The sequence below is a fragment of the Danio aesculapii genome, chromosome 1 (assembly GCF_903798145.1).
Source record: "Danio aesculapii chromosome 1, fDanAes4.1, whole genome shotgun sequence".
Lineage (NCBI taxonomy): Eukaryota > Metazoa > Chordata > Actinopteri > Cypriniformes > Danionidae > Danio > Danio aesculapii.
The window spans coordinates 14053422-14066213 of record NC_079435.1 but is presented as its reverse complement, the minus strand read 5'-3'; positions in this window follow the sequence as shown (position 1 = coordinate 14066213).

Genomic DNA, 12792 nt, shown 5'->3' with positions numbered 1-12792 from the left:
TGGAGAAACGGGGTATTATTCATTCATTAATTTAGTATCTTTTTAGCTTAATGCCATTATTAATCTGGGGTTCGCCACAGCGGAATGAACCGCAAACTTATCCAGCACATGTTTTACGTAGCGAATGCCCTTCCAGCTGCAACCCATCACTGGGAAACATCCATACACACTCATTTAAACACATAATCTACAGACAATTTAGCTTACCCAATTCACCTATATCACATGTTTTTGGACTTGTGGGAGAAAACGGAACACCTAGAGGAAACCCACGCGAACACGGGGAGAACATGCAAACTCTACACAGAAATGCCAACTGGCCCAGCCAAGGCTCGAACCAGTGACCTTCTGCCACCATGCTGTCTGATATGGGGAATTAACACAATTCAAAATGTTATAAAGAGCCAATTTCTAATAAGTAGAAGAAAACAATGGTCAGTTTTTATACAGGACGTCCTATACTATACGCATACTTCATGTAAAGATTTCTTACTGCATCATTTTAAAGAAATTGGGTAATAACATAATTCAAAGTGTTAAACAGACCATTTCTAAGAAGTAGAAGAAAAAAATGGTCATTTTTTTAAAGGACGTCCCATAATAAATGATACATAATATGAAACCTTCTTACAGCTACGTTTTAGAGAAATGGGGCATTAACATAATATGAAGTGCTACAGTATAAAGACCCCGTTAATAATAAGAAAAAAACAATAGTCAGTTATCATACAGGATGTCCTATACTTTATGCATACTTTATGTGATAACTTCTTACTGCAGCATTTTGGAGAAATGGGGTATTAACAATATAAATGTCTTTAAAGACCCCTTTTCTAAAAAGTAGAAAAAACAATGCTCAGCTCCTCTTATTGCCGCATAATCGTAGAGGACATCCCATACTGTATGCATTCCTAATATGAACTTTTTGGAGAATTGGCATTAACATAATATAAAGTGCTGTATGTTTTTGTACAGGACGTCCCATACTATATGCATACTTTACATGAAGCCATCTTACTGGGGCATTTTTTTGGAGAAATAGGTATCAACTTGAAGTACTATAAAGACCTCATTTCTAATAAGTAGATAAAAACAGCGGTCAGTTCTTGTACAGGACATCCCATACTACATGTATACCTCAGATGAAGACTTGCTACTGCAGTGTTTTTGGAGAATTGGGGCATAAACATTATATAAAGTGTTTTAAATACCCAATGTCTAACAAGTTGAAGAAAACAATGGGCAGTTCATGACATTCCATAGTATTTGCACACTGTACATGAAAACTTCGTACTGCAGCATTTTGGAGAAACGGGGTAATAACAACATTCAAAGTGTCATAAAGACCCAATGTCTAATAAGTAGAAGAAAACAATGGGCAGTTTTCATACAAGACTTCCTATTCTATGTACATACTTCATATGAAGATGTCAAATTGTACAGATTTGGAGAAATTGTACATTAACATAATATAAAGTGCTATAAAGATCCAATTTCTAATAAATGGAAGAAAGCAATGGTCTGTTCTTAAAAAGGACATCCCATACAGGAGGCGTACCTCATATGAAGACTTCTTACTGCAGTGTTTTAGAGAAAAGGGACATAATTACCTTTTAGATGGCTATGCTGACCCCATTTCTAATAAGTAAAAAAATAAACGGTCAGTTCTTCAATGGTCAATTCAATGGTCAGTTGGGTTGATGGCATCATCCCAACTGTGTGGAGCTATTATTGTGGCATTACTACAAAATGCTATTATTGGGGATTATGAGTGGTTCTGCTTCAAATGTAGACTACAAAGACAAAGCAACCTGATATGTTTGGTTAATTTTATAGAGATAGTTTACCCAAAAGTGAAAACGAACACACTATTCACTCACAATAAAATGGTTACGAACATTTATGAGTTCCTTTCTTTTGTTGAACACAAAAGAAGATATTTTGAATTAAACTAAAAACTGGTAACCACTGACCTCCATTTTAGAAAAAAAAAAAAAAAATACTATGGAGGTCAATAAATAGTGTCCCTCAGCAGGAAGGGAACTGAAATTTTGTCTGTCCTTGACACATTTGGAGATGTAGAAAACTGTGATGTGCTGTCTGTGCTTGACACATTCGTGCTGTATCAAAACTGACCATTATTTTATTCTACTAAAAACTAGAAATGGGCACTTTATAGTCATCTTAAGAGTAATAATGTCCCAATACTCCAGAACACTGCAGTAACAAGTCTTCTTATGAGGTATGCATATAATTTCCTACAAGAAATGATTGTTCTTTTTTCTTCTTAATAGAAATGAGGTGTTTGTAGCAATCTGAAAGGTAATAATGTCCCATTTCTCCAAAACGCTGCAGTAACAAGTCTTCGTCTGAGATATGTATATATCATTGGATGTCCTGTACAACGACTGATTATTGTTTTCTTCTACTTATTAGAAATTGGGTCAATATAGGACTTTAAAGTATGTTAACTGCACTTTTTATCAAAATGCTGCAGGAAGAAGTCTTCATATGTACAAGAACTGACCATTTTTTGTACTTATTAAATGGGGTGTTTATAGCCATCTGAAAAGTAATGACTTCCCAATTCTCCAAAAGAGTGCAGTAACAAGTGTTCATGTGAAGTACGCATATATTATGAGACGTCCTGCATAAGAAATGACCATTGTTTTCTTCTACTTACAAGAAATAGGGTCTTTATAGCACTTTAAATTGTTAAACCCCATTTCTACAAAACACTGCTGTAAGAAGGTTTAATGTGAAGTACACATATAGTATGGGACGTCCTGTTTAAGAACTGACCGATGTTTTTTTTTTTTTAATTTTTAGAAATGGGGTCTATGTAGCACTTTAAAGTATGTTAATTGCCTCTTTCTTCAAAATGCGGCAATAGGAAGATTTCATATGAGGCACATTATGTACAAGAATGGACCATTGTTTTGTTCTACTTGTTGGCATTGGGATCTTTATAGCACTTTTAAATATGTTAATACCCCATTTCTCCAAAATGATGCAGTAAAAAGGCTTTATGTGAAGTACACATATAGCATGGGATGTCCTGTATAAGAACTGACCATTGTTTTTTTTTCTACGTATTTGAAATGGGGTCTTTATAACACTTTATATTATGCTAATACCCCATTTCTCCAAAACACTGCAGTAGGAAGGTTTCATGTAAAGTACACACATAGTATGGGATGTCCTGTATAAGAACTGACCATTGTTTTTTTCTACTTATTGGAAATGGGGTCTTTATAACATTTTGAGTTATATTATTACCTAATTTCTCCAAAACGCTGCAGTAAAAATGTTTCATGTGAAGTACACAAGTACTATGGGATGTCCTGTATAAGAACTGACCATTGTTTTTTTCTACTTATTTGAAATGGGGTCTTTATAACACTTTATATTATGTTAATACCCCGTTTCTCCAAAACGCTGCAGTAAGGTTTTATGTCAAGTACACATATAGTATGGGATGTCTTGTATAAAAACTGACCATTGTTCTTTTCTACTTATTTGAAATGGGGTCTTTATAGCACTTTTTATTATGTTAATGCCCTATTTCTCCAAAATGGTGCAGTAAGAAGGCTTTATGTGAAGTACACATATAGCATGAGATGTCCTGTATAAGAACTGACCATTGTTTTTTTCTACTTATTGGAAATGGGGTCTTTATAACATTTTGAATTATATTAATTCCCAATTTCTCCAAAACGCTGCAGTAAAAAGGTTTCATGTGAAGTACACAAGTAGTATGGGATGTCCTGTATAAGAACTGACTATTGTTTTTTTCTACTTATTAGAAATGGGGTCATTATAACATTTTGAATTATATTAATTCCCAATTTCTCCAAAACGCTGCAGTAAAAAGGTTTCATGTGAAGCACATACACAGTATGGGATGTCCTTTATAAGAACTGACCATTGTTTTTTTCTATTTATTTGAAATTGGGTCTTTATAGCACTTTATATTATGTTAATACCCCGTTTCTCCAAAACGCTGCAGTAAGAAGGTTTCATGTGAAGTACACATAAAATATGGGATGTCCTGTATAAGAACTGACCATAGTTTTTTTCTACTTATTGGAAATAGGGTCATTATGACATTTTGAAGTATATTATTACCTAATTTCTCCAAAACGCTGCAGTAAAAAGGTTTCATGTAAAGTACACATATAGTATGGGTTGTCCTGTATAATAACTGACTATTGTTTTTTTTCTACTTATTAGAAATGGGGTCAGGATAACATTTTGAATTATATAAATGCCCAATTTCTCCAAAACGCTGCAGTAAGAAGGTTTCATGTGAAGTACACATATAGTATGGGTTGTCCTGTATAAGAACTGACCATTAGTTTTTTTCTACTTATTAGAAATGGGGTCTTTATAACATTTTGAATTATATTAATGCTCAATTTCTTCAAAACGCTGCAGTAAGAATGTTTCGTGTGAAGTACACATATAGTATGGGTTGTCCTGTATAAGAACTGACGATTGTTTTTTTCTACTTATTAGAAATGAGGTCATTATAATATTTTGAATTATATTAATTCCCAATTTCTCCAAAACGCTGCAGTAAAAAGGTTTCATGTGAAGCACATACACAGTATGGAATGTCCTTTATAAGAACTGACCATTGTTTTTTTCTACTTATTTGAAATTGGGTCTTTATAGCACTTTATATTATATTAATACCACAATTCTCCAAAACTCTGCAGTAAGAAGGCTTCATGTGAAGTACACATATATTATGGGATGTCCTGTATAAGAACTGACCATTGTTTTTTTCTACTTTTTGGAAATGGGGTCTTTATTATACTTTGAATTATGTTAGTACCCCATTTCTCGAAAATGATGCAGTTAAAAGGCTTTATGTGAAGTACACATGTAGTATGGGATGTCCTGTATAAGAACTAACCATTGTTTTTTTCTACTTATTGGAAATGGGGTCTTTATAACATTTTGATATTTATTAATACCCAATTTCTTCAAAACGCTGCTGTAAGAATGTTTCATGTAAAGTACACATATAGTATGGGATGTCCTGGGTAAGAACTGACCATTAGTTTTTTTCTAATTATTAGAAATGGGGTCTTTATAACAATTTGAATTATATTCATGCTCAATTTCTTCAAAACGCTACAGTAAGAATGTTTCGTGTGAAGTACACATATAGTATGGGTTGTCCTGTATAAAAACTGACGATTGTTTTTTTCTACTTATTAGAAATGGGGTCATTATAACATTTTGAATTTATATAAATGCCCAAGTTCTCCAAAACGCTGCAGTAAGAAGGTTTCATGTGAAGTACACATATAGTATGCTATGTCCTGTATAATAACTGACTGTTGTTTTTTTCTACTTATTAGAAATGGGGTCATTATAACAGTTTGAATTATATTAGTAACCAGTTTCTTCAAAATGCTGCACTAAAAAGGTTTCATGTGAAGTACACATATAGTATGGGTTGTCCTGTATAAGAACTGACCATTGTTTTTTCTAGTTATTGGAAATGGGGTCTTTATAACATTTTGAGTTATATTATTACCTAATTTCTCCAAAACGCTGCAGTAAAAAGGTTTTATGTGAAGTACACAAGTAGTATGGGATGTCCTGTATAAGAACTGACTATTGTTTTTTTCTACTTATTAGTAATGGGGTCATTATAACATTTTGAATTATATTAATTCCCAATTTCTCCAAAACGCTGCAGTAAAAAGGTTTCATGTGAAGCACATACACAGTATGGGATGTCCTTTATAAGAACTGACCATTGATTTTTTCTACTTATTTGAAATTGGGTCTTTATAGCACTTTATATTATGTTAATACACCGTTTCTCCAAAACGCTGCAGTAAGAAGGTTTCATGTGAAGTACACATAAAATATGGGATGTCCTGTATAAGAACTGGACATAGTTTTTTCTACTTATTGGAAATAGGGTCATTATGACATTTTGAAGTATATTATTACCTAATTTCTCCAAAACGCTGCAGTAAAAAGGTTTCATGTAAAGTACACATATAGTATGGGTTGTCCTGTATAAGAACTGACTATTGTTTTTTTCTACTTATTAGAAATGGGGTCATTATAACATTTTGAATTATATAAATGCCCAATTTCTCCAAAACGCTGCAGTAAGAAGGTTTCATGTGAAGTACACATATAGTATGGGTTGTCCTGTATAAGAACTGACCATTGTTTTTTTCTACTTATTGGAAATGGGGTCTTTATAACATTTTGAGTTATATTATTACCTAATTTCTCCAAAACGCTGCAGTAAAAAGGTTTCATGTGAAGTACACAAGTAGTATGGGATGTCCTGTATAAGAACTGACTATTGTTTTTTTCTACTTATTAGAAATGGGGTCTTTATAACACTTTATATTATGTTAATACCCCAATTCTCCAAAACTATGCAGTAAGAAGGTTTCATGTGAAGTACACATATAGTATGGGATGTCCTGTATAAGAACTGACCATTGTTTTTTCTACTTATTTGAAATTGGGTCTTTATAGCACTTTATATTATATTAATACCCCAATTCTCAAAAACTCTGCAGTAAGAAGGCTTCATGTGAAGTACACATATAGTATGGGATGTCCTGTATAAGAACTGACCATTGTTTTTTTTCTACTTTTTGGAAATGGGGTCTTTATTACACTTTGAATTATGTTAGTACCCCATTTCTCCAAAATGATGCAGTTAAAAGGTTTTATGTGAAGTACACATGTAGTATGGGATGTCCTGTATAAGAACTACCCATTGTTTTTTTCTACTTATTGGAAATGGGGTCTTTATAACATTTTGATATTTATTAATACACAATTTCTTCAAAACGCTGCTGTAAGAATGTTTCATGTAAAGTACACATATAGTATGGGATGTCCTGGGTAAGAACTGACCATTAGTTTTTTTCAACTTATTAGAAATGGGGTCATCATAACATTTTGAATTATATAAATGCCCAATTTCTCCAAATGGCTGCAGTAAGAAGGTTTCATGTGAAGTACACATATAGTACTTTTTTTCTACTTATTTGAAATTGGGTCATTATAACAGTTTGAATTATATTAATAACCAATTTCTCCAAAATGCTGCAGTAAAAAGGTTTAATGTGAAGTATACATATAGTATGGGATGTCCTGTATAAGAACTGACCATTGTTTTTTTCTACTTATTAAAAATGGGGTCATTATGACATTTTGAATTATATTAATAACCAGTTTCTTCAAAATGCTGCAGTAAGAAGGCTTTATGTGAAGTAAACATATAGTATGGGTTGTCCTGTATAAGAACTGACCATTGTTTTTTTCTACTTATTGGAAATGGGGTCTTTATAACATTTTGAATTATATTAATAACCATTTTGTCCAAAATGCTGCAGTAAAAAGTTTTCATGTGAAGTACACATATAGTATGCGATGTCCTGTATAATAACTGACTATTGTTTTTTTCTACTTATTTGAAATTGGGTCTTTATAGCACTTTATATTATGTAAATGCCCCATTTCTCCAAATTCCGGAAGCAAGATATCTTCATATGAAGTATGCATAATTTATGGGATGTTCTGTACAGGAACTCATCATTGTTTTTGTCTACTTATTGGAAATGGGGTCTTCATAACACTGAGTAATGTTAATACCCAATTTCTTCAAAACGCTGCAGTAAAAAGGTTTCGTGTGGAGTACACATATAGTATGGGTTGTCCTGTATAAGAACTGACCATAGTTTTTTTCTACTTATTGTAAATGGGGTCTTTATAACACTTTGAGTAATGTTAATACCCAATTTCTCCAAAACGCTGCAATAACAAGTCTTTATCTGAGGTTTAGTATGGGATGTCTTGTATCAGACCTGACCATTGTTTTTTTTCTACATATTTTAAATGAGCACATTTCTCCAAATTGGTGCTGTAAAAAAGATTCTTATGTGGTATATATGCATATAGCATGGGACATCCAGTATCAGACCAGATCAGTCTTTTATTTAACTCAACTTTTTTTTTTAACTTTTATTTAATTCAAACAATGTCTTTATAGCACTTTAAAGACTTTATAGCTCATTAATAGCACATTTCACCAAAATGCTGCAGTAAGAAGGTTTATTATGAGGTATGCATATAATATTGGACGTCCTGTCCATTGTTTTCTTCTGCTCATTTAAATGAGGTCTTTCACATGACATATGCATGTACATACTGTCGCAGAACCAAGCTTTGTTTATTTTTTCTACTTATTTCTTTATAGCACTTTAAAGTGTGTTAATGGTACATTTCTCCAAAATACTGCAGTAAAACAGGTTTCATATGATGTATGCAAACAGTACTTCCTGCATCAGATCATATTGTTGTTCTATTCTACTTATAACAAATTAGGTCTTTATAGTCATCTAAAGTGTAATAATGCCTCATATCCCATATACTGAAAGAAGCATACCTTTTTAAATCTCCTTTAAATTAAATAAACATATATTTGTAACTCAGACAATGTTTTGTTGGACTACTTATATCTGTATTCACTTTCTGAGGTTAGCCAAGTTGTATAAACTTGAATTCAACCGTATTTGCAATGTACTGTAGTTGGCTAGGAGAAACAGAAACGCATTCCTGGTATTTAGAAATAGTATAATTATTCTGTCCGTTTGATCTGCTATAAAATCAGTTGAAGCAAAAAGATAAACTTAAAGAAATTACAGAAAAGCCCAAAAACCCATTTCTTAAAACAACAACACCGTCAAAAAAGAGCTAATAAATTGTTTAATAAAGCATACGTGGCAGGAAAGAGGGAGAAACTGATATTTCGTTATAATCTTTCTGTTCTGGGCGAAATGGGCGCTCTGTGGAGCGCTCTCTGTGTGGCTGCTGACATTACCGTAATCATAGCAATACGCGCGCACCGAAATATAAATCGCGGCTGGCTTGACTGTGTTTTTCCGAACCGCGGCTGGCTTGACCGCAGTCGTGTTTGCTATTAGCAGAGCCGTGATTTTAACCGGTTAAACACATTTTCGGTCAATTTTGAAAAGGATATTGAATTAAATAGCTCTTTTTTTACATTTGGAAATTGTACCCACATATTTGGCTCTGTAGTTATTTAAAAAAGGTATAGTATGATGCGTACAAGACTGAAAACACATCTATTTAGCTGTGCCTTTACTGAATGAGCACTGTTACGTCCGACACATCGCACTATTATGTCTTTCTTTTTCATTCTTTTAAACCTGTTTTAACACATTTTAATCTGTTTTTAATCACTGTTATTATTTGTTTTTAATTTTCTTATACTTGTCTCTTTTATTCCTGTTTATGTAAAACACTTTGAATTGCCACTGTGTAAGAAATGTGCTACACTGTAAATCCCAATAGTCAACTTTTGTAATATGAGTGTAGTTAACTCAAAATTGACTGAAAGTTAATTCTACTTATTAGAAAAGAGTTTTGAACTCAGCGTTGAAGGTAATGAGTTAATTAAATACTTCATTTCTTCAACTTAAATGGAGTAACTTCACAGTACCCATATAGATTAGTTTTTTTTTTAACTCAAATGGTTTGTAGCAATCGGTTTCCTCATGATTTGAGTTGTCTTAACTTATTGGGTTTAACAGTACTCAGTTGGTTTGTGTTCTCATTTATTGGGTTTTACTGTGCTCAGGTTGCTTCATTTACTCAAATGGATTAAGTTCACAGTACTCATTAGGATTAGTTTTTGAACTTAAATGGTTTGTTGCAATCGGTTGCCTCAAACGGTTTGAGTTCCCTTGACTTGGATTTTACAGTGTATATAAATAAACTTGCCTTGCCTTAATTGTGTTTAAATTTTAAATGTAAAATTAATTTAAAATGATCATTTTGAAAATGTCCGTTACTGATATTTAAATTATGATTATGTGAATAACTAAGTTTTTGTTGTTAATCTATTTAATTTGTTGATTAAGTTTGACATTTATAAGGGTAAACTTTCTAACAAAAAATCAGTTCTATAGTGTTTCATAAAGACTTTAAAAATATTTCTGTACTATTCAACGTAGTACTAAGAGAAAGGCAATTAAAAGTGTTCTGTTTTCTTTGATTAATGTAAAGGACATGCTTGTCTGTAATTGTTAGAATTTATTTTAATTTAGTTTATATCCTCCTTGCTTTATAAATGTTTATTTTCTGGTCTTGTATCTTGTTTAAAGCATATTAAATAAGTAAAGTAGAACCGTAGGCTAAATTTACATCACGCATTTATGATTATGAGAATAACAACGTTTTTATTCAATTTACTTTGTTGATTACATTTCATATTCATAAGGATGAATTTTCTGACAAAAACAGTTTTACAGTGTTTCTGTACTAATCAACCTAGTACTAATGAAAATTAAGTTAAAACTCCATTTGTGTGTTCTGTTTTCAAAATATTTGATTAATGTAAAGGACATGCTTGTCTGTAATTGTTAGAATTTATTTTTAATTTACTTTATATCATCCTGGCTTTATAAATGTTTATTTTCTGGTCTTGTATCTGTTGTTTAAAGCATATTAAATAAGTAAAGTAGAACCGTAGGCTAAATTTACATCACGCATTTATAATTATGAGAATAACGTTTTTTTTATTGGTCTATTTACTTTGTTGATTACATTTCATATTCATAAGACTGAATTTTCTAACAAAAAACAGTTTAACAGTATTTCTCTACTTTTAGTACTAATAGAAATGCAATTAAAACTCCATTTGTGTGTTCTGTTTTCAAAGTCTTTGACTAATTTAAAGGCCATGCTTGTCTGTAATTATAAGAATTTTATTTTTAATTGACTTTCTTTCACTCTGGCCAAACAAATAAACACTGCATTAAAACAATAATTATAAAATAACTAACATGATAATGTGTAATATAAATAATATAATTAAAATATGTATAATTAAAATAAATGATGCAAAATGTTGATTCCAATTAAAATAAACAAATAATGTAAATAGTTGCATAAAGACAGGACTATAATAAGTAGAGAAAAAATAAAGTAACTTAAGCGCTATTTTATTTTGTGGTCTTGTATCTGTTGTTTAAAGCATATCAAATAAATAAATCAATAAAGAAAGAAAGTAGAACCGTAGGCTAAATTTACTTCACGCGTTTGAACAGTAAAGACACATAGGAGGAGCAGGGAAGTCTACACCAGTCCATCACGTAAACTGAGGAAGTCATTCGTGGATGTATGTGAACTGGCGCCTTCTGAATTGTTATGACAGCTATATATTAGTCAATTGCCTTGCACTCATTTTCTGTAAAACAACTTGTGGATTTAAAGAAATAGCATGTTTTATAGCCTTGGGTATTGCGGAAGTGGGGTCCTTGTACAGAAAGACGCGCTCTGATATCCTCCAATCGCAAGCGCGTTCCGCGGTGACGTCAGACAGCGAATGGATGGTGTTTGACGTCACCGCTGTCCGGCTCTTACTGAATTTTAATTCTGCCCATCCGTGCGGAATTTAATTCTGCTCATTTGAATTTCTCTGTAATAAAATTAAAATAATGAACAAATCTGGCGCAAGTGACGCTCATCCAAAAATGGTTCCTTGGTATAAACATTACATTACATACCGTAGAATATTAATATTGTAAATATTGTCTAACATATTATTAGGAAAAATATTTAGTAACTTTAAGCTACTTATCTACTTATTATAGTACTATATGTCACTATTTACATTTTAAATATCACTAATTTTATTCTAATTCGTATTTGTTTATTTTAATTGGATTAAAACATTTTGCATAATTTATTTGAATTACACATATTTTATTTAGATGTATTTATATTGGGGTGACACGGTTGCTCAGTGGTTAGCACTGTCGCCTCACAGCAAAAAGGTCGCAGGTTCAAGCCCCAGCTGGGTCAGTTGGCATGTCTGTGTGGAGTTTGCATGTTCTCCCCATTGTTGGAATATTCAATCAATTTCATGTGTGTTCAATAAAAAAAGGTCAGGACTCAAGAGAAATGTCAAAAATCGTAACAATTTATTAAATACAAATGAAAAATTCGATTCTCGGAATTCTGTTATCCTCAATGCAATGCAAAAGTTACATTCAGGAGGTGCGCAACAAATTTCATTTCCTCACTTCAACTTATATAGGCAGCTGATATTAACAGGTGGAGTTTAATGAAATTCCTCCACTGGCTGCACCCCATACACATGTCCTATTTCTCTACAAATTCTCTGCACAATATTAAAAAGTCTAAACCTTTCTCAACTGCACATTTTCTGTGTTAAAAAAATACTGCTGACAGGAAGTTTCTAGCTGCCCAGCTCAAGTCAGTTTTAGACAATCAGGCCTGTTCATCTCTATCAGCGCTATCTTCTTCTGCAAAAATGTTTCATTAGTATGCAGAGCATGATTTGACCTTTAAGGAACACAAATAATTGTTTAATAAAAAGAAAAAGAGATTAAAATAATAAAAAATATATTCCCTTTTCCCTTGTTCGTGTGGGTTTCCTCCGGGTGCTCCGGTTTCCCCCACAAGTCCAAAGACATGTGCTATAGAATTAAATAAACTAAATTGTCTGTAGTGTATCAGTGTGAATGAGTGTGAGTGGGTGTTACCCAGTACTGGGTTGCAGCTGGAAGGGCATCTACTGTGTAAAACATATGCTGAATAAGTTGGCGGTTCATTCCGCTGTGGCGACCCCTTATGAATAGAGACTAAGCCAAAGGAAAATTATTAAATATTATAGAACTTATAGTATCTTTATGTTAAATAGTATTTATTGGTTTAAACATTTAACATAATATATTTGAATTATAC